This window comes from Phyllopteryx taeniolatus, chromosome 17 (assembly GCF_024500385.1).
Source record: "Phyllopteryx taeniolatus isolate TA_2022b chromosome 17, UOR_Ptae_1.2, whole genome shotgun sequence".
NCBI lineage: Eukaryota > Metazoa > Chordata > Actinopteri > Syngnathiformes > Syngnathidae > Phyllopteryx > Phyllopteryx taeniolatus.
Genome location: NC_084518.1, coordinates 20,874,243 through 20,895,135, shown reverse-complemented (window position 1 = coordinate 20,895,135; position 20,893 = coordinate 20,874,243). Strand labels below are relative to the sequence as shown.

Sequence of the window (20,893 nt, the reverse complement as noted above, 5' to 3'; positions counted from 1 at the left end):
TTAAGATATCGGTCCACTTACTTTAAGGTAGTATTCTTATCGTCTCACCCAAATCCTAAGCGAAGAGCAAAGCACAAATGTAGAAATATTTACTCAAAGTCCAAATTTGACAAGCTCTAAAGAGGTTTGAAGGTTCCACTGTACAATTTGCAATGAAAATGAAACAAGGGGCCAGTATTCTTGTTGTGTGGTCTTAATAAAAAGATATCTGCAGTACATTGTTGTCAAACCAAGTCCCTCCAGCTGAGTGAGGCCTATTTTCGCGCCCTTTAATACAACCACAATTCCAATTAAGTTGGGACTTTGTGTTAAACATAAATAAAAACCGAATACAATGATTTTCATATCATGACTACACTACAAAGACAATATATTTAATGTTCAAACTGATAAACTTTGTTTTAGCAAATAATCATGAACTTAGAATTTTATGACTGCAACACGTTCCAAAAAAGCTGGGACAGGGTTATGTTTACCTCTGTGTTACATCACCTTTTCTTTTAACAAGATTCAATAAACGTTTGGGAACTGAGGACACTAATTGTTGAAGCTTTGTAGGTGGAATTCTTTGCCATTCTTGCTCGATGTACAGCTTCAGCTGTTCAACAGTCCGAGGTCTCCGTTGTCGTATTTTACGCTTCATAATGCGCCACACATTTTTTAATGGGAGAGAGGTCTGGACTGCAGGCAGGCCAGTCTAGTACCCGAACTCTTGTACTACGAAGCCACTCTGTTGTAACACGTGCAGAATGTGGTTTGGCATTGTCTTGCTGAAATAAACAGGGGCATCCATGAAAAAGACATTGCTTGGATGGCAGCATATGTTTCTCCAAAACCTGTATGTACCTTTCAGCATTAATGGTGCCTTCACAGATGTGTAAGTTACCCATGCCATTGGCACTAACACAGCCCCATACCATCACAGATGCTGGCTTTTGAACCTTGCGACCATAACAGTCCGGATGGTTCTTTTCCTCTTTGGCCCGGAGGACACGACCGCCACAATTTCCAAAACAATTTGAAATGTGGACTCGTCGGACCACTGAACACTTTTCCACTTTGCATCAGTCCGTCTTAGATGAGCTCAGGCCCAGAGAAGCCGGCGGCGTTTCTGGGTGTTGTTGATAAATGGCTTTTGCTTTGCATAGTAGAGTTTCAAGCTGCACTTAGAGATGTTTTCTGAAGTGTTCCTGATCTCATGTGGTGATATCCTTTACACATTGTCGGTTTTTGATGCAGTGCCGCCTGAGGGATCAAAGGTCACGGGCATGCAATGTTGAGGAACATTGTCCTTAAACTGTTCGACTATTTTCCCACGCACTTGTTCACAAAGAGGTGAACCTCGCCCCATCTTTGCTTGTGAATGACTGAGCAATTCAGGGAAGCTCCTTTTATTCCCAATCATGGCACCCACCTGTTCCCAATTAGCCTGTTCACCTGTGTGATGTTCCAAACAGGTGTTTGATGAGCATTCCTCAACTTTCTCAGTCTTTTTTGCCACCTGTCCCAGCTTTTTTGGAACGTGTTGCAGCCATAAAATTCAAAGTTAATGATTATTTGCTAAAAACAATCAAGTTGTTCAGTTTGAACATTAAATATCTTTTCCTTGTAGTGTATTCAATTAAATATAGGTTGAACATGATTTGCAAATCATTGTATTCTGTTTTTATTTCTGTTTAACACAATGTCCCAACTTCATTGGAATTGGGGTTGTACAAGGACATGCATGCCACCCACCCACACATGCACACAAACAGCCTGTGATACAGTGGCAGCATTTCCCAGATAATTTCCTCACACTGAGTGGAGATCCATTTCCCTCATGTCATATTCCACATCAGTCAAGGTCACCTTCAGCTGATACAGTCTCTGTAACGTCAGCACTTGACCTTGAGTTTAAACAGTTTCCACGAGGATGGATTTTTCATGGGCACATAATGCACCATGTCCTCAAGGAGACAAAAGAGCTGTTATGAAATAATGGAAACAGTTATTTTTGGTTCAGACCCAGTATGCAACCAGCTCTCCCCTCCTCCAAAGGCAAGCGTTGTTTTCCGGGCTGGAAGCGAGCAAGGTGAATGACTTTGTTTGGCTGCTCTTCTGTTGAGGATGCTTGGAAGGCCCTAGCATGGCCTGGATGGTCTATTTGCACAATAGAACCCGGCAAGCAAATATGCAAGCACAGCTTTGCAATCAATGGATCTGAGAAAGGGCTACAAATGATTTTCGACTTGATTGAATGACATAATTGACTTGATTATACAAAGTTTTTTTCCCCTCCTTGAGGAATCCTCAGATGCTTAGGAGGAAACAAACAAATCACACTGATTGAGCAAGATCTTGTACATGTTTTCTGGGTGTGCTTTTATAGCCTACTTGTGCATGCCTCCATGCGTCTGCAGCACTGCTCTCGCCTTGCGTGAGCGTTCCAGCGATTAAGTGTATTTATACGCCTGCGTGATTAGATGTGTGTGTGTGTGTGTGTGTGTGTGTGCGCACGCAGGTCTGCGGGAATTTGGCAAATGAAAAATCTGAGGGGATATTGGGGGCAATACCTGTAAAACGGATGTTAAAGCAAAATTATTCTGTTTTCTTTTCCTTTTCAATCTCAAGACTATAACGTATATCAGGGCTGTCTATTTTTGAAACATGCTGAATGTGTCATGTGGGGACCTCCTCCTCAAAACAGAAAACTAATATAGGGTGGACCCCTGCACGCTCACGGTTCAGCGGCCGCAGATTCACCTATATGTGGATTTTTTTTTTTTTTTTTTTTTTTTCCCCCTCCCAATTTTTTACTTTTTTTTTTTTTGGTTTTTCCTTTGTTTTTTTGGAGGGGAAGCAACCCCGAAAATGCTTATTCAAGAAAAATTCATTTGTGTTAATGCAATTATAATGGGTGTCAATTATCCGCCCCTATCCATCGCAAATAGCGGGGGTCCACTGTCGTTTCCGCTGCATAGAATATTAGTGCAGTGTGTCATTATATATCAGTAGCCCCCTTAAACCAACATGACTGAAGGGCTGCTTGATATATATTCACATACATACATACAGTTAAGTCAAGAATTATTCATACTGCGGCAATTGTTGGGTGGATTCTTCTGGCTGGAAATGACAGGAAAGTCATCAGTGACTAAACAATGTGAAATGTTAATACAATAATCGCTCGTTTATCACGGGGTTAGGTTCTGGACCACCCCCCCCCCCCCAATAGGTGAAATGTGTGACGTAGGTACCACATATTATTATTATTATTATTATGATTATAAATGACTGTAGTTCCAATATATTGTGCATCTTAAGTAAAATGTTTGTCGTTTTTTTTCTAAAGCTGATCCTGTGTTATTTCTGCATATGGATTGTCTGAGGAGCCTTTAAATTTGTTCGCAGAGTATGAGCAAAAACAAGTACGGCCATATTAATGAATCACAGATTTGTGCGTATGAATCATTTAAGCACAAATCTGTGAGTACGCACTTTTAGTGAATGAGGCTCATTTTTGCTACGTATGTACCGCGTACGCGGGCCGCTTAAGTGACGAGTCTTTAAAAATATAATAGTACAGTTAAATTTGATCCATGAGGGAGGTATAATGTAACGACATAGTGATTTAACAATGTGGTCGTCGTGTGGTGTGGAACTAGGGTAGTCGTATACTGACAACTGCACCACTATAACAAAAAGTATTGTGTTGTCATAATAAAGGCTACTTTTTTTATGTAGCTGTTGTATTGGATCTCATTATTGCAGAAGTGTCACTCATCACACGTGCACAAGCAATAGCTCTTCCTCACAGAGAATATAGTAAGTCCTCTCATTGTGATGTAGCAATAGCTGTGTGTGTGTGTGTGTGTGTGTGTGTGTGTGTGTGTGTGTGTGTGTGTGTGTGTGCGTGTGCGTGTGCGTGTGCGTGCGTGTGGCACCATAAGCCAATTAGCAGGATGTGGTCTGCAGAGGTGTCGGGGGTTGTGAAGCAGTGGAGGGCAAACAGCTTGTGTGGCCACAACTGGGTCACAGGTTCTGTCGGTAACCTCCACACCTCCCCTCGCTGCCACCTCGCTCCCTCTCTACGCTGTCTGGGGGTGCGCGGGGCGGGTGTGGGGGGGCTTGACATCTCTCCTCCACATCAGTCTCCCCAGCTGTCACCTTTAGGACGCAGCACGAGCCTACGCCTGGCACAGTTTCACAACCCGAGCCGCTTCTTTGTTGCCTTCATTACGCGCTGAAGGCGTATATTGGAAGTGATTGCATTTAAGTGGACGTGTGCTTGTGTTTGACTGATTATAATGCATCTCAGATGGATTCCATTACCTGGCTAATAGTTGCCACATCCCGCCACCTATTTTCTTTCTCAGGGCATCGCACGCACTGCACATTAGCCGTGCGAGCCAGTTGAGAAAATCTTATCGTTTCTTTATATTCAAGGACTCGTACCCAGAGGCTGCTCCCGCTTCGGTTTCGCGTTAAAGTAAAATTAATCAGTACTGTGCTTGGGCTGCTATTTGCCTCTGTGCAGGCTTGTATGTCGCAAGAGAATAGAATGCTATCACTTAAAGATCAGTTGTTGTTGTTTATTACACTAGAATATTTCCTACCATTTGCTTCTCAAAATCTGTAATTATTTTCAACCATTCTAAGCGATTAAGAGCAAAAGGTGGAGACCGCGCTAGAATGATTGATCCCAAGTCAGCTGTACAAAAGTGAGCATTGCCAAGCACCGTGCTCCCAATGGCTTGGTCACACTTCATACAAGTAAAAAACTAAAGTGGCAAACTCCATCCATTTATCAACATTTTCTAAATTGTGTCAATGAGTTTATTAAAAGATTTTGAGTTTTATGTGAGAACAAATTCCTTCCGTTCCATGGTTAAAGCTGAAAGGTACTTGATGTTAGTAGTGAATCAATGCCATATCTATTTATTTTTATTTGTAATTTTTAATTAGGCAAGTCAGTTGACAAAAATGCAGCTCCAGAAAATCAACCAACAATTGAAAATGTGTGATGACATGACGCCTTCTTGCTTTGCAATGATTCAAACACCTTTTGACACCCCCACCCCCCTTCCCACCCTCCACAAAAAGGTTCCACCGAGGCAAGCACTTGATTAGGCTTGGAATTTGGTGTGAAGACACCTTGTAAATTTGGATGTGACGTACCAGCTGAGCCCTGCCCTGGCATGTAGAGAGCGCTCCACAGTGCTAAAGGCATAATTAGATGGGGTGACTAATGCTTTGGTCCTCATTGGTTTATTTTGATCAGCTTTGAGTGCATCCCACGCTGGTCTCGTTCAGCCCGACAGAAACGAGTCCTGTTCTCGGAATCAGACCGCCTCCACTTCAGTCACTTGGCTGGGCTTTGCAGCGCAGCCCTCAAGCAGACTTTTATTTTCACCAGAGCGACTTGCTCCCGTGTCACTCGGGGCCCCACAATTGTTTCTTTATGTCCGGGCCGTCCTGGTTCTCGTGCTCCGCCGGTCTAGCGGCAGCTCCTGGAGGTTTAACTGAATGGGTGGCGGAAGAGGAGGAGCTTATCCAGTTCACTGCTACTGGGCTTATGAGGGATAAAGTTAGATACAAAGGTCACCACTGAGTCAGACGAGCAGAGCGGTGCATTGAGTCCTAGAAGATGACAATGATATGATTTAGGTTAAATAAATATCAATTCAAGAACCTGAGTGTAAGAGAGATGGAGAACGCCACAAATATATTTATAGAGACATGATGGAAAAGGTTTCGTCGGAGCACATATTCTTCTCTCAAAGACCCAAAATGAATCGAATGGGACAATGAACTGAAATTATACAAGCGTCAGAAACAGTTTCATTGGTTCGTGTGTGACATTTGTTCTGGGGCTTTGGTAATCTAATACCACGGCTGACATTTTGCATGGTCTTAGAGTTTGTAAATGGCACCGAAATAACTCTGCGGGACAATCTGTGAAGACACTATGATTTCACTTCCCATACCTGCCTAGCCTCCTTTTGCATCTAAAACTATTGGTACTGTATGTCAAGTCAGAACTGCATGGATTATATGATTCTAAAAGTTGTCATGATTTATTGAACATATACAATGGGTGCAGACCATCTCAGAATTGTGCCATAGTGGATCATTGCGTTGGAAAATATTGCCTTGCTTCATCAGAAGCATTATTGTTATGCTTACAGATGAAATGTTATGAGAATTTCGTATCTTGATTGTTGTGAACAAAATGGCACTATCAGCATCATTATGTACTTCTAACATGAAGGCAAACCAAAAAATGGAAAAAAAGTGCTCTGCGCATTTCCACACCTGCAGTTCACTTTCTTGGGTTCAAAATCGGTGGATGGGTCTGTAGCCGCCTACAGAGCGATTTAGATGACTGCTACTCTGCGACCTTGGATAATCTATTAAAAGGCATTGCCATTTGAAATAACACGCGTCGAAATATTATCACAGTTCATGAGTAAACCATAAGTGATTCAAACTTAGTTTTGTTGAAAAGGTTTGAATCAGTGGAGATGCCATTTCACATCCACCAAGCTAAATCGCATGAGCAAGAGCTATTGTTTTCAGGGTTTATTATTTAAATTTCTTAGTTACAAGGATGAATCGTAAACTACAGAATAGATTTCCATTTTTCAACTTTGTGGAGGAGTGTCACATGGCAAGGAAGAAAACTGTGGCGAGCTGAACGGAACGGTGTGGCTTCGTTATTTGAGACTGCAATAATCAATTATCTTCTCGCCGTCTGATTGACAAACTAGTTCTTGAATGTGCACTTTAACGGACTGAAGTGACAGGCACGATGAGGAGAGCCTCTGACAAAAAACACCGATGATTAATGCAGAAAAAAATGCACTTTAAAAGAGGGAAAGGAAGCTAATCAAAAGGCCACAGTCCTTCATCCCACTTCCTCAGCTGGTGCAGGTGCACATTTGCATGCCATTTACATGGCAGCTCACAGTGACCGCGAGCACTCCGACGTTTCGGTGTCTATCATCGGCTGACGTCCTGTGATTGTTTTTCCTCCCTGCTGCAACTGACCTAATCAGTTGGGGGATATTGTCTGGTTCCAGTGATTATAAGGAGTGATCAGAGCAGCCATGATGGAGCTTGTGCCTCTCTGTCCCGTTTTAGCCAGAGGCTTCAATCTCATTGCAGTCACTTGTAGTTAGTGACTGAGACTTGCCGAGAGAAGGGCAGAGCAATATAAATGAATTGGCTATGAATGTGGGTATGCTAGTGCTGCTGCAGGGACACATGAGGGAAAAGGGCCAGTTAGACAAACCATTTTATACCCCCCTTGACCTTTATTTGCCCATTGGCCCAGCAACATTTCAAGCTTTTTAAATGGCCGCTGAAGAATCGAGCTGCGGTAGCCACCACCTTTCGTGTGAGAAACGGGATCGTACATCTATGGGTGTATTTTTTTTTTTTTAACCTTGAGGGCCGCAACTTGAATTCGAGATAGGATTTTTGACTCTGTTGAAATACTTATCACACACATTCTGTTATTCGACACTGTGCTCCGTCGGCGTCTCACAAAGAGAGCTTCAGATCCGAGAAGATTGACAGCTTTCTGGAGCTCTCTGGTCTCATCTCCCAGCTGTCTTTCCTGGCTCCCTTCGGATAAGCCCGGATTGGCTTGATTGTGTTATCGGTGACTGATCGGCTGATTGAATGACGAAATTTTGAGCCTGCTGCTTAAAGAATGAAATGTTTAAAGATTGACTGTGATTGGATCAGATTGGGCACCGGCTCAAAGGGGGTTAATCAGGTGGCGGCAGGAGACTGCGGCGCCATTGTGACTAGAAACGGCGGTGTTAACGCGCGGGTCGGGCTTTATTATTGGGGGCGGTAGACGGATGCTTGCAAGGCCCCATGGATGCTGTTCACCTAGGGAGCATTTGAAAAATGTCATGAGTCATTTGCAGCAGTCTTCGACCTTAGATTAGTGCGGAGGCGTAGCCGCACGTCCACCTTCGCCTTGGCAACACCACGTCGGAGATCAGTTGGGTGAGAATTGCGAATCAAAGGAAACGTATTTTGCTGATGGATGTGAGAGATATGCCGCATGTGTGTTCTCATGATTGGCATGAAATGCAGAATTTGAAGGTCGAGAGCTTGGCAGAATATGAATGGAAGGGGAGCCAAGAGAATACTAAGCTAAAGACACACTTTAGTATGAACTTTATTCATTTTCCTCAAATTTAATGATTACAATTGTGCCTTTTTTTTTTTTTTTTTTTTTTTTTTTTTTACACAATTATTCTAACTGTATCACAACTGTACACTAATTCCATGCCCTTACTTTTTGTTGACCATTTGTTTTTCAGTGTACACAACAGCTGCCAATCAATACCAATCTCTGAATGGCAATACATTACGGGTAGAGAGAGAATACCCATTCATACGACTGTGGCTCAAATGGAAGTCGTTAAGAGTTGCTCAGACGTGCATATTTGAGTTGAGAACGATAGCAGTGTGTGAGTGACGGAACCTTTGTCTCTGCGTGTCACAGCCAAATGAGAAACAGTGGTGTCAAATTTCCCCCCAAAATCTTGTCTGATAGGCCTTCAGGGACAAAGTGAATACGATTTTCACTCTGGATAACCCTTTTTTCATCTTTTTTTCCTCCCACCTATCTGAAGTGAGGTCTCTGAATGTCCCAACCCCCCCTCACTCTCTCTGTTTGGACCATGACTCAGCAGCACCTGGAGGGAAGGAATTTCTCTCCAAAGAAGCCACAGTGCTATACTCGCATACACCTGTGCTGTTGCAAGCTGGGATATTTTCTGTAATATTTGCTTTGTTCTTGTCCCAGAGTGAGCACAAATAATAGCTGCAGCTTTCTCTCTCTAGATTTTTTTTCGAGATAAATGGCAAGCACCAGAAAAGACTTTTCGTCAAACAAACAAACAAAAAAACATTTCCAAGATCAGGGACACCAGCAGTTAGTAGAGCTTGCAAAATTCAACCTTGTATGGAAACACAGTATTAAGAGAACAGTATTATTTTTGCTTTACAAACGGCAGAACCATTTACAAAAATATATGGGTTTTTGAGAGTTCCCACCAATCAGCAGCAATCAAACTGAATAGTACCCTCCGTATGTACTTAAAGCTGTGTTTGCAAGTCAAAAGTTGCAAGGCAGCAAAAAGACGGGAAGAAACAAGACAAAATCATAGTTCCCCACTAGTGTTTGCGGTAAGTGATGAAGTATTGAAGTGTCGAAAAATCTCAATCAATAGCCTGCTGATTCCCTTTAGCCTCTCACAGCTGTGTGACCAGATCCATAGGCGGCTACAGCTCAAGCTCTGACTCGGAGTGCCTCCTACGCATGCAATCGCTTTACTCAAATCACTGCTAAAATGCTCTGGCATGGAAATGTGCACTACGTGCTTGAGTTTAATGTGAAGGGCTAACGACGTCTCAAAAGTTTCACTTATCTGAATGACTGCACTGCTCACACTCGTGTGCATGAGTGCATGTCTACATCGCCTCAGGTCTGGCAAAACTATTAGAGTCTTAAAGAAATCCACGATCATAAATTCAGTGGTTAGTAACTGCTTGTTAGGTTTTATTTGCTGTAACAGTGGAGACCAACATTGGTAGTGACGGGCTTATTGCATCCAGACATATTTAGCTTGGAGAGAGAGAAGGTAGGTCAAACAAAATGCAGTACATATAAAAAGATGACATTGCAGGTCCTCCCACTTTTTGTCTCTATTCGCTTCTTCTTTTCCGAAACGTTGTACTTTAGTTTGCTGTTGTTGCTCCTTTTATTTTTCTTTATCGCACACAATTTATTCGACGTTTACATCCTTCTAGTATCACCGTGCTTTGAAGATTTAGTGTGGAGGATGGAAACCAACGGGGTTGTGTTAAAGTCAGGGGCCAGTATATGTGCTGGTGCAACCATTACGTTGATTTAGCACTGCCAAACTAATTAAACACAAGTAGAAAGAGTTGTGTGCACAAATTATATGCAGTGTGTTGTTTTATTGTTTAAAGATAGAAAAAGTATCAAATTTGTTTCATATTTTTTAAATTGCCCTAAAAATGGCTTTCGTCCTGAACTATAGATATAAATATTGTGATAAAACCCACCTCAGCATGCTTACAATACTAAGGCTTGCACTTATATACTGTAAGTACCAACTTGCACCAACTATAGTATGGGTTCAAAATTAATTATTAATTATTAGGAATTCACTTATTATATTTGATGGTAAGGTCTAATTTTAAGAAGTGGGGACAGTCCACATTTTTTTTTTCCAGTTTTCAAGGTAGTTTACTTTTAAATTGCATTTATTAATTATGTGATCAGATCAATGTGTAGGACGTGTATTTTACACTTAATTTGATCATGCATTTATACATTCCCCCCCTTTGGGCGTCAAAATGCACCAATTCAGTGGAATGGCCCAACGTTAATCCACGACATTTTAATCAAACCATATTTGTCATGCCATTTGCCAAAGTACGCATCTAATGTACGTCACATATTGTACTGTCTGAGAGCCGCACTGAATGCACATAATAGACTTGAAACTTCATGAAAACTTCAATTATTATTGTAATTATAGTGACCACAATTATCGCGGGTATCAGTGGTATCACAATATTGCTAACAAAAAAAATAAAAAATACAGATACCTGTACCTAGAACCGGGCAACAAGTTTTATTTTAAATGTAAAAAAAAAAAAAAAAAAAAAGATAAAATCAGCAACATTATGCAGGTTTTGCACGTTAGATCCTGTTGTAAACAATGTTCACTGCTATCATCTGTGTAAACAGAGGAATGCAGCACATGTTGAGCGTGTGCGAGGAGTCGAACGTCCCGCGTGCTAAAGCGAAAACGGGTCTAGTTATTCAACAGTCCAATCTGCCCCTGCATATACGTCACCATCGTGATATTCGAGTATGGAGGGAGCGTATCAACAGCACCTTGTTTGGTCCCGTTAGCTGCTGATGTTGAAGAGGAGCCGACTATGGAGTCCTTTAGACGATGACTTTCAGAGACACTAAATAGCGTGTTAGGGATAATTAACATTTGAAACGGTGTCATTTGGAAAACAGTGTAACACTGTAACGGTCATACTGGTTCAAATTTTGTCACTTAAATACCTTCAAAAATGCCGAAGTGATCTGTAATTATGCTGCTTTTATAGGTTGTAATAAGAGAAAGTACCTTTATTGGGTTCCGAGTAGTCGTAGTAGCAGGAAAAGATTCATCGTGTTATGGTATGTTTGTTGTATCACTAATTCAAATCAAATGAAATATAAATATAACATTTCTGTTGTATAGTTTTACCCTTCATGCCGGCAAGTCCTCCAAGCTGTGTGTTCTTCCCCCACAGAGAAGAATAATGCATCAGCAGACATGGTTGCCAGCATGCGACAGACTGACAAGCGATCTATTCTGAAACCTTCTCTCATGGCTTCGCTTGACTCGTCTAAAATCTAAATAAGTCAGTTTGATTGAAACAGTGGCACCGAGCCGAGATGTGGCATCAAGTCTCGCAGTCGAATCTTTTGGTCACGCACACGTTGACCAGACACGTACACACACACTCAAGTCACATCCTGATCGGGAAGCTTTGAACCCAACATGTGGCCCATAAGTCCTATCCACAGGTAATTAGGTTTGATGGTTAGTTGAGCAGAAGCGTGGATGTTATCCTTTTTCCAGACTTGCCACCTGGAGGCTTTCCTCGAGTTGTTTTTTGAGCCCCACTGCCAGCCCAGCATCCTCTCTTCCAGCTCAGCACACATTGTAAAAGCCACCAAGGACCACTTCATTCCCTTTGAAGATGAATTATCCACTAAAGTGACATTATGGAAATGGAATATTAACTTAAATCCTTATTAAATAAACAGCATCTTGCATCTAACCGGCATACTCGATCCCCAACAATTGGTCTAACATCGCTGCGCCTCAGTAATTCTAAAGTCACGGTACACACGACAGCGAAAAAGAAAAATGACCACCAGTTTCATTTTAAACAGCGTCTCATTTAATTGAATTAAAGTACGATTTGTATGTGACGCACTCACATGGAGAGGCGGTATCATGCTCGAGTGACAGGTTGATTGCGTTTAATCATCTGCCAGCAGGTCTTCCAGCTGCCAACACACCATGATATTCAGCGGAAAAGGTTTGCATTAATAAGAAAAAGACAAGGCTACAGCGGGGGAAGAAAAGCTACTTTTTGTGGTCACTTGTATGCTAAAAACAAAGCACATTCTTGGCATTTAAGAACTTACTTTAAAAGGCCTATCGAGTTAACCTGTCACTTGTCAATGACAAAATGGCTCCTGTAATAAAGGCCCATCAAGGACAAAATACAGGCGTTCAAAAGAGTACTTGACTTTTTCAACGGCCGTTAGATGCGGCCTGGTATTTTCGGGAGCAGCAGCGCGTGGCCGTCAGGGACAGTGCATTCGCTGCAGCCAAGGAATCCGCACCACGGACTTAACAGCCATGTGTTTGTTGTTTGCGCCCACTATTTAGGACCTCAGCAGAGGCAATGTTAAGACACGTGAAACTTGAGTGCATCCTGTAGTTTATACAGGTTAGAAAGCGTTGGATTTTACAGGGAGCTGCTATGAGAATCATGGTGTCGATTTCAAAGAAGCACGTTGCTTTTGACGATGTTTTTCTCCCAAACAGCCAATAAGGCACCTGCTGCAGCTTGGAAGAATGCAGACAGTCGACCATTAGATGCAAATTACAAAGCAATGAAATTAAACATAAAAGTGCGGAAGTGCCGTGTTTTTAAGCGATCATAGTTGTCGGCTTGGAGCATTAAAGTGTCTTTCAAGTCAACTGCAGCCATTCAGATTGAAAAGCTTAGTGTGGTGTATGCTTGTTCTGGATATTGTATATCTCTCTTGGCATTATGATCATCCTGGGCCGAGGCGGAATGTTTTATAATGTTTCGAGATTTGTTCAAGTATTTTAGCCTTAAACAACTCATTCTGAATCATTATGAGCTTTCCAAGAGAAAAACAAAAGGAGTGGGATGGGTTTTGCTTTATTGCTTGTGCTCAACCAGTGGCGTTCCTCTTAATTAGGAATAATTTAACTGAATTGCCCCATTACCATCTGGTTTGCACATAAACCACATGCAACTGAGACACAATCTCCCATGTATGAAAGAGACAAATTAGTCAGTTTTATGAAGTTTTCGAAGTCTAGAAGTGCATGTGATTGATCAAAAAAAGTTCTGTTTACTTTCAAGCAAACATAAGCTCCCCAATAAGGCGATCGAATATGGACATCTATTAACTCTAGCATCAATCCTTGGCTTTGTGACAATATCATTTTCTGTCGTCAAAGCAACATTAGATTCATTTCGAATATACACAATAAATCAAGTGGCTTTGTTGTTCATTGTGCAGCCCGGTGGATGACGTCGTCCTCCTCCTCTCTCTTCGCCTGCCTGGCTGGCTGGATGCCCGTTCATTGGCAGCTTGCACATGTGGCCCAGCTCTAAATCAGATTCAGACTTTCCATTGAAGTGCCCAACTCAAGGGACTGGACAGGACTGGACTGGACTGGCCTTTAGTCTGACCTTGTGGAACTTTCTCTAAGCTTAGGAAAGAGCAACACTGAGTAGATAACGCTGCCCCAAATTGAACGCTGGTCTGTCTCTTACACTTGATTAAATCTGACCATGACATTTGAGGTAATTTGACCATCTACGGCACGTACTATATTTTGAGTTTATCCTTCCGTCTACACAGTAAATCACCCACACTGTCATCTTGTGTGTGAGTGTCGTCGATTTCGATTTAACTCCAGTGGGATGCGGAGGCGGGGTCCGTGTTTTGGTCTTTGTGCTCCACACAGTGGAAGAGTTTGGCACACCTTGAGCTCCTCCACCCTCTTCCTCATCGTTGCTCTTCCCTTCCCATCACGCCTGATTGCATTTGACAAATGCCCCTAATGGCTCTATATCATCAGGTGCAATGGAGGCAACCTATGACTATATTACTCTGGCCATATAACACATCTGTTCTGCATTTTGCATGGTTGGCACACCTGCTTCTGCTCTGCAAGGTTTAAGTAGGGCCAGGACTTCGTCAGTGGATCAGTTCCAAGTGTCAGTAATGTACACTACCTATGCTGATTTCAAAAAGTGGTTCAGCCTTTAAAATTGTATTCCAGGTTTTATTGGCATCGTCACATTATCTTCTGGTACGCTGCTCGAGTGGCAACACAAAAACACACACACACACGCACACACAAAACACGTTTGAGGAATTATTCCTTTACATGCTCACTAACCTCAGCAAGATTGGCGCGATATTCACATAATCTTGTGCGACATCATTCACCGGGTTTCACTCCTTTTGTGTGCAAAAATGAATTGCAGCTAGATGTTGAAGCTACGCTGGTCTGCATCCTGACATCTGTTTAGGTGCTCATGAGGAAGTGTCAGCTCGGGAGCCAGTTGCCATTTGCGCACACCCTGTCACTCCGACATCACATATTAACACGTATGATCTGCTTCTTTGTATGGTGAGCAGCAAAATAAAATAAAAATAAAAAATAGAGAGCAGAGTGTGGGATTGACATCAGTACAGTCAAATTTCAGAGAATCTCATTTCCAGGGCATGCAACTGACTTCAGAAGTTTGTGATGTTTTAGACTCTCGAGCGAACCATTTATTTTTAATTGCTCCAACATGGTCCACAATATCTGCAAGTATTATATGGTTACTGGTAGTTTGAAGATGAAGACACCTTTGGGGGAGATTCAAACGGGAAAAAAAAAAAGAACACCGGTGGGCCACCTACCAGAGAGAAACTGATTGACTGTCATATCCGGAGCCTCATCAGCATGAATGCAAGGACGGTCGGCTCAGCCGTCGCCACTTGGAGGCAAGGTTAGGTCACATCAGCCCCATAAAAGGTCATGCTCAAAGAAACAACCAGAACAGGTTCGAAGATGTTTTCACATCAGCATCAGTCATCGCCTTTATCACCCCAAATCATCTCCTTAAGTGGTTCATGGTAGTTTTAAGTATTGGCTTTGGAGGTAACATTAACGTTCAGTTGAGTGCGGTGTGTGTAAAAACTTAAGGCATGCTAAAATGATGAAAGTATGTTTAACACAAAGTAGTATTTAGTTGGGGGGTTTTTTTTCACGTAAATTTATGCTCTTGAATGTTCATATTCACTGTCAAATTGCAATTATCAGTGTCTAAGGTTGCTCACGCTTGGCAAATTTGGCTCTAACGAACTCTAGTAAGATTGTGTGGTTAAATGTGAGCATCAGTGCACACCGAACAAGACTCCGGAAGTCACGATATGAAACGGTACAGATCGTCTCGGTTGTCTGAACTGTCTCTTTGCGATGTCTTTCTGTGTGTGCGCACTTCTTAAAAAAAAAAAAAAAATAATAATAATAATAATTTATTACAAATATATTAAACCTGATCATTTGTAAAAGATAAATAAATAAATAGGTTTATATGATCTAGTCAACTTAGAAGAGTAAAATCGTACTGGAAAAATGCTGGGGGGAAATTTGGTCAGGAAAAATGGTAAACAATAGACAGGACAACTGAAAGATGGCTTGGTGCCTTGAATGGACAAGGTTGTGCATGTGAGTCACGTGTTCTCACGAGTCGACCGGAAACTTGCACTGCTGGGTGATAATTGACTGTCTTCTTGGGAGAGGTGTCCGCAGCTCTACTTTGCCTCTGGGTCATCCTCACCAGTCTGAGCCTCTTCTAATTGGTACAGCACATTGCTTCTTTTAACTCATAGTGCGATTTTTATTGAAGTACTGGGATATTAAAAATCGATTAATGATTAAGATTAATGATTTGCATCATTGGCCATTCAATTTCAAATGCACCTTTTTCAAATTGTAGTTAGTTGTTTTCCCGAACAGGAAAGAAAAATGTTCCAACGGTTAAATATTAAGCTTGAATAATTGCTGACCTCTCCAAGAATCCCAGTGAGCTAGCTCAAGTTCGACTGTGTAAAAATGTGGATTCGATTTGGAAATTGTCATTCCTGTTCAAAATGGTGAAACGTCTCGAGCTCTCTAAACTTTGAAGGGTTTGCGAGAAAGCACTCGTCTTATGACAGAGTACTTGAACACGGTCTTATTTCTGCATTTCATGACAATATAGCACAATAAAAAGTGGTGGTAGTAGAGTTGGTATTTCTCCCAAGCCACACATCTCGTCCAAATGGGAGTTGGGGGTGCAGTGGCGCCATATGGCAGGTCCTTGACTGTGACAGACTGACACATTAGTCATTGATGGCTCATAGCCTCTGAAATGATAAGCAGTAGTTGAGAAACTGACCTACAAAGACATTCACACATGCCCCCCCCCCCCACACACTGAATTGATCCTTGAAGCACTGGCATGGCGTGTGCAGGCATTTTCAACTGAGGCTGGCTTGTGACCGCGTGTGCAGAAAATGGAAACTTCATCGGCCCAAAGTCTTTATAACTTTCAAAATCGGATTTTCTCTCTTCGCATTTCATCAGTAGTTGATTTATTTATTTCTTTTTCCTTCTAGTTTTTACTTTGTGTGACAAGGGCAAAGATGAACTCCAGCTCAGGTGGCCTGCAGCAGCATATGAGCTTACAGTGGGGATGACTTGTGCAAAGGTGGATTTGATTGACATCCCCCTCAGAGAGCTTTAACCCGTTTCTCTCGGCTCTACTTCCAAGTCACCTCAACAGCAAACTGAATGCTCGCACTTCCTATTTCAAATGTGTCATCAGCTGTCCTGCCAGGTACGTTGTCACACAAACCTCTCAGGTGACAGCACTTCTTGTGTGAAAAGGTCATTGTAGGAGCAGGTTAAATGTTCCCTAAAGCCTCACAGGATTTTTGATTTGTGTGTGTATGTGTCTGTCATTCTCGCGCTGAAGCTGAGCGTCTCTGAATGACCTTGACCGATTCCACACCCACGGTTTAACTTTGAAATCACTCTTTGGAAAAGCCACCATGCGCCAAATGTGACACTCGTCGTTAGTCTCAGTCTGATTGGAGATCTGAAAAAATGTATATGGGAAAAAAAAGAATAATTAAAAAAAAAAAAAAAAAAAAAAAAAGGGGGGGGCTCTCATTAGAGGTCAAGTCATCAGCGCAACAACACACAAAACCCTGTCCTCTGTTTTGGTTTAATCCAATTAGACGTCTACTGAAGCTTTAGTTGCGTTCAGGCAAGCCTGATTAATTTTCTTGTGAGTAACCGTTTGTGCTCCTGTTGTTTCTCGATTTTGTTTTTACAACATAAATCTCCTCGATCACTAATGTGCTTCATGCAATTTTAGTTTTTCATTTTAACAATGATGAGCTGTTTTAAGAGTCAATGTCTGTTTTGAATATCCAAGCTGGAACTTGGGAAGAATGGCGGATCCGTGCATCTGCAGTGATGCGGACTTTGTATCGATCCGTTGTGGTAAAGAAGGAGCTAAGCCGAAAGGCTAAGCTCTCGATTTACCGGTCGATCTACGTTCCTACCCTCACCTATGGGCACGAGCTGTGGGTCGTGACCGAAAGAACAATGTCCCGGATACGAGCGGCCGAAATGAGTTTCCTCCGCAGGGTGTCCGGGCTCTCCCTTAGCGTTAGGGTGAGAAGCTCGGTCATCCGGGAGGATCTCAGAGTAGAGCCGCTGCTCCTCCACATCGAGAGGAACCAGATGAGGTGGCTGGGGCATCTGATTCGGATGGCTCCCGGACGCCTCCCCGGTGAGGTGTTCCGGGCACGTCCCACGACCCAGGACACGCTGGAGAGACTACGTCCTTCGGCTGGCCTGGGAACATCTCGGGATACCCCCGGAAGAGCTGGATGAAGTGGCTGGGGAGAGGGAAGTCTGGGCGTCCCTGCTAAAGCTACTGCCCCCGCGACCCGACCTCGGATAAGCGGTAGAAAATGGATGGATGGATGGATAGAAGCTGGAACTCATGTTAAGCTCTCAAAAGGGAACTAAAAAGACATAATGTTCATAGACTAGAATAAGAGCCAAAAGAATATAATAGAATGTAATATGATTTGAAGACAATTGAACGATTGACATTAAGCAGCTCATGTATAATATATTGTTTAAAAAAATAAAAATAAAAATCCTTGTATTAGTTGAATTTTTCAGTAATCGCAATCTTTTGCACCACCCAAAAGGAGCCTGGTTACAAAAGCTAACGGAATGATTTCCACAAGGGTGTTCCAAGTGAATGTTGATCGCGCTTTAATTCGTTATCATTTGGTTTGAGTTTGAACAAAGAATATCAGAACATTTTTAACTCCTGGAAACTGCTTGAAAATGTAAAAAAATAAATAAATAAATAAATAAATAATCCATCCGTTGATTCATTATCCATCTTCTATACTGCATATCCTCATAATGAAAAATGTTTGGTTCAAAACCAGATCAAATACTAGCAGCAACTTTACATTGTACTTCCATTCGTCTACGCCACCACCGACAGAAATGTAATTATTATAACATATAGTAGTTGAAGATGAATAATCAACGCTAAAGTATCCCGGAGGAAAATCTTTCTGAAAACGGTTCCTGGAAGACACCAAAGCAAACCTGTTGACGGTCACCCATGTCTATGAGATGATGACTGCGATTCTTCCCTCTTTCGTCATATTCACGTCGCAAAAACAGAAGCGGCGCCATCAGTGCAGCTCCCCTGATTGCAGCCAGCAAGGTGCGGCGCTTTGACAGCCAGTGGTCAGACCCGATCGGCCGTGGTCACTTGCTGATTTGCGCCACTCGAGCATGAATTTAGTTATTGGTATTTTTGCTCATGATGATGATGATGATGATGATGATGTTTTGCGCCACTCGACTATGTATTAGTTCTAGGTATTTGTGTTTGTGATAATGATCCTTGTTAGACTCGTTTAGAGCGATTGAGTGATTCTGCAGTCCTGGAGGAAATATGATTTTTAAAAGACAATGAAAGCCAAAGCGGTGATTATTGAGAACGCGCTTCTATTGTTCAATGCCTTATTATCGCAATGTATCTGCTGGGTCATTGCGCGTAATGTCTTTGTGGTCTCCTCTGGTTTATAAAGATGCCGTTTGGAATTCATGACCAGAACTCTATATGCAGATTTGGAAAGGCTTTGATTAAAGCTTTAACAAGCACTTGATGGTTGAGGATATCGCGTTTTCCTTTTGTTTTAATGCACTCTGTTAGGCTCACTCACAGTTAATAAGTCACAATCAATCTACCTGCTGTACGCAGTGAGGCTTTGTAAGAGCTTAACAGGACCCCTGAGAGATGAAATCATTTCACTTCTGCAACAGACTTACAGAGCGAGCGCATGCATTGATGGTTGTGTCTGTGTGGGAGCGTAACAGCTTCCTTTGTGTACATTGCCGCGTCCCTCTACGAGGGTGGGAGGGGGAGCGCTGTCAGCTAGTGGGAGACGGCGAGACAGGTGCAGTATGCTGTCTCCTCTCAGTCTTCACTTGAAAGAGTGGGTGCAGTTGCCTCAAGCTATTCTATCATATTTGATGACCTCAGAAGCAGCGCCAATATTGTCCGGGTCATTCCATCTCGTAGAACAACCTTTTTTTGTGTGACGGACCGGTTCCGTGTAAAGCAAGATTTTGACAGAGCAGCAGAGAAACAAATAACAACACAAATGCAACTCACCACTATGCTGAAGGTAGTCATTGTAATTCGGGGGCGCCCTGCCCTTGTGTCTCTAAAACGGGCCAGTCCCATCTTAATAATAATAATAATAATGGGAGACGATGACACCTGAAGTGTATTACTTGTTTTGTTAAATTAGATTTATTATGCTCATTAGAAATGGCAAACAGTGCTGCAAAACATGACTGGGGGGGGGGGGGGGGGTTAGGGTTAGAGGGTTAGCATTAGGGTTGGGGTTTAAAGGCTCAAGGGCGCCTCGCCAGTTGCCTTTGCGCAAGACACAGTCACCAAGCTCTACAAGCCGGTCCCATCTTGGGGTAATGGGAGACAATGACACCTGCAGTGTGGTACTTTTGTTTTGGTCGCCATCATTGCAGAAAATGCCGCTACACAAAGTTTGGATGTTGGAAATGGAAGCAAGGTATTGAGTGCTTTTGGGGCCATTTTGAAGGCTTCATTATATGCGAGCCTGTTGCCACATTTTACTCAGAGCGGGAGTGATAGCACCTGTAGCGCTAAACCAACATTTTAAGTGGCACTGCTGATATTGTCTCTTAAATACATCTTTGTTTTTCTTGGAAGTTGCGGGCTCTTCTATGTCTATCTCATCATTTGGCTTTTTGCCCGTTCCGAAGAAACGTGTTTTTGTCGCAAATGTAGCTAACTTGTGGGCTTACTTCTTTAACGTGACCGAGACAGGCGATTCGACGTGCAAAGAGCCACAGTCGCATTCATTCTCTTTTACCGACGTACACATCCCCAGCACCCAGCTCATCTCACCGGCAAGGACGGTTTAATTTTTTTATCGTTGAAGACATATTTGCATGACTTTATTATTTCTTTCTGTTTTAGTAAAACATTACACCCCTCCTTATTGGTCATTTCCTTGTAGCTTTTGAATTGTGTAGCAAGTTAGTTTTTGTTTTTGTTTTTAATTTAATGAAACGCTTAATTCATGGGTGCACTTAGTGCTTAATTGAAAAGGAGAGTGTATTGTAATTGGAACAAACATTTAATGTTGTCTGTTAATTATTTGGGTACAATTTTGTATCACCAAGACCAAAGAAATGTCATGTTCACAGTAATTGTTACACATTACACAATTGATGGTTAAACATTTTAGTGGTCATATTCCAAGTTGTTGCGCAATCTGAATCGAAAAAGTATTGTTCTTACAGTTGAGATACAGTCCTAATTAACTGTGCATCGGCGTACAATTATCTCATGAAAACTGTCTCAGCCAAAC

General features: G+C 42.2%; 1 protein-coding gene across 14 annotated transcripts in view; it reads left to right on the top strand.

The window, feature by feature from the left end:
• Positions 1-20,893, top strand: part of LOC133467751 (RNA-binding protein Musashi homolog 2) — a 215,191-nt gene that overhangs the window by 66,122 nt on the left and 128,176 nt on the right. The gene's annotated exons all lie outside the window — the stretch shown is intronic.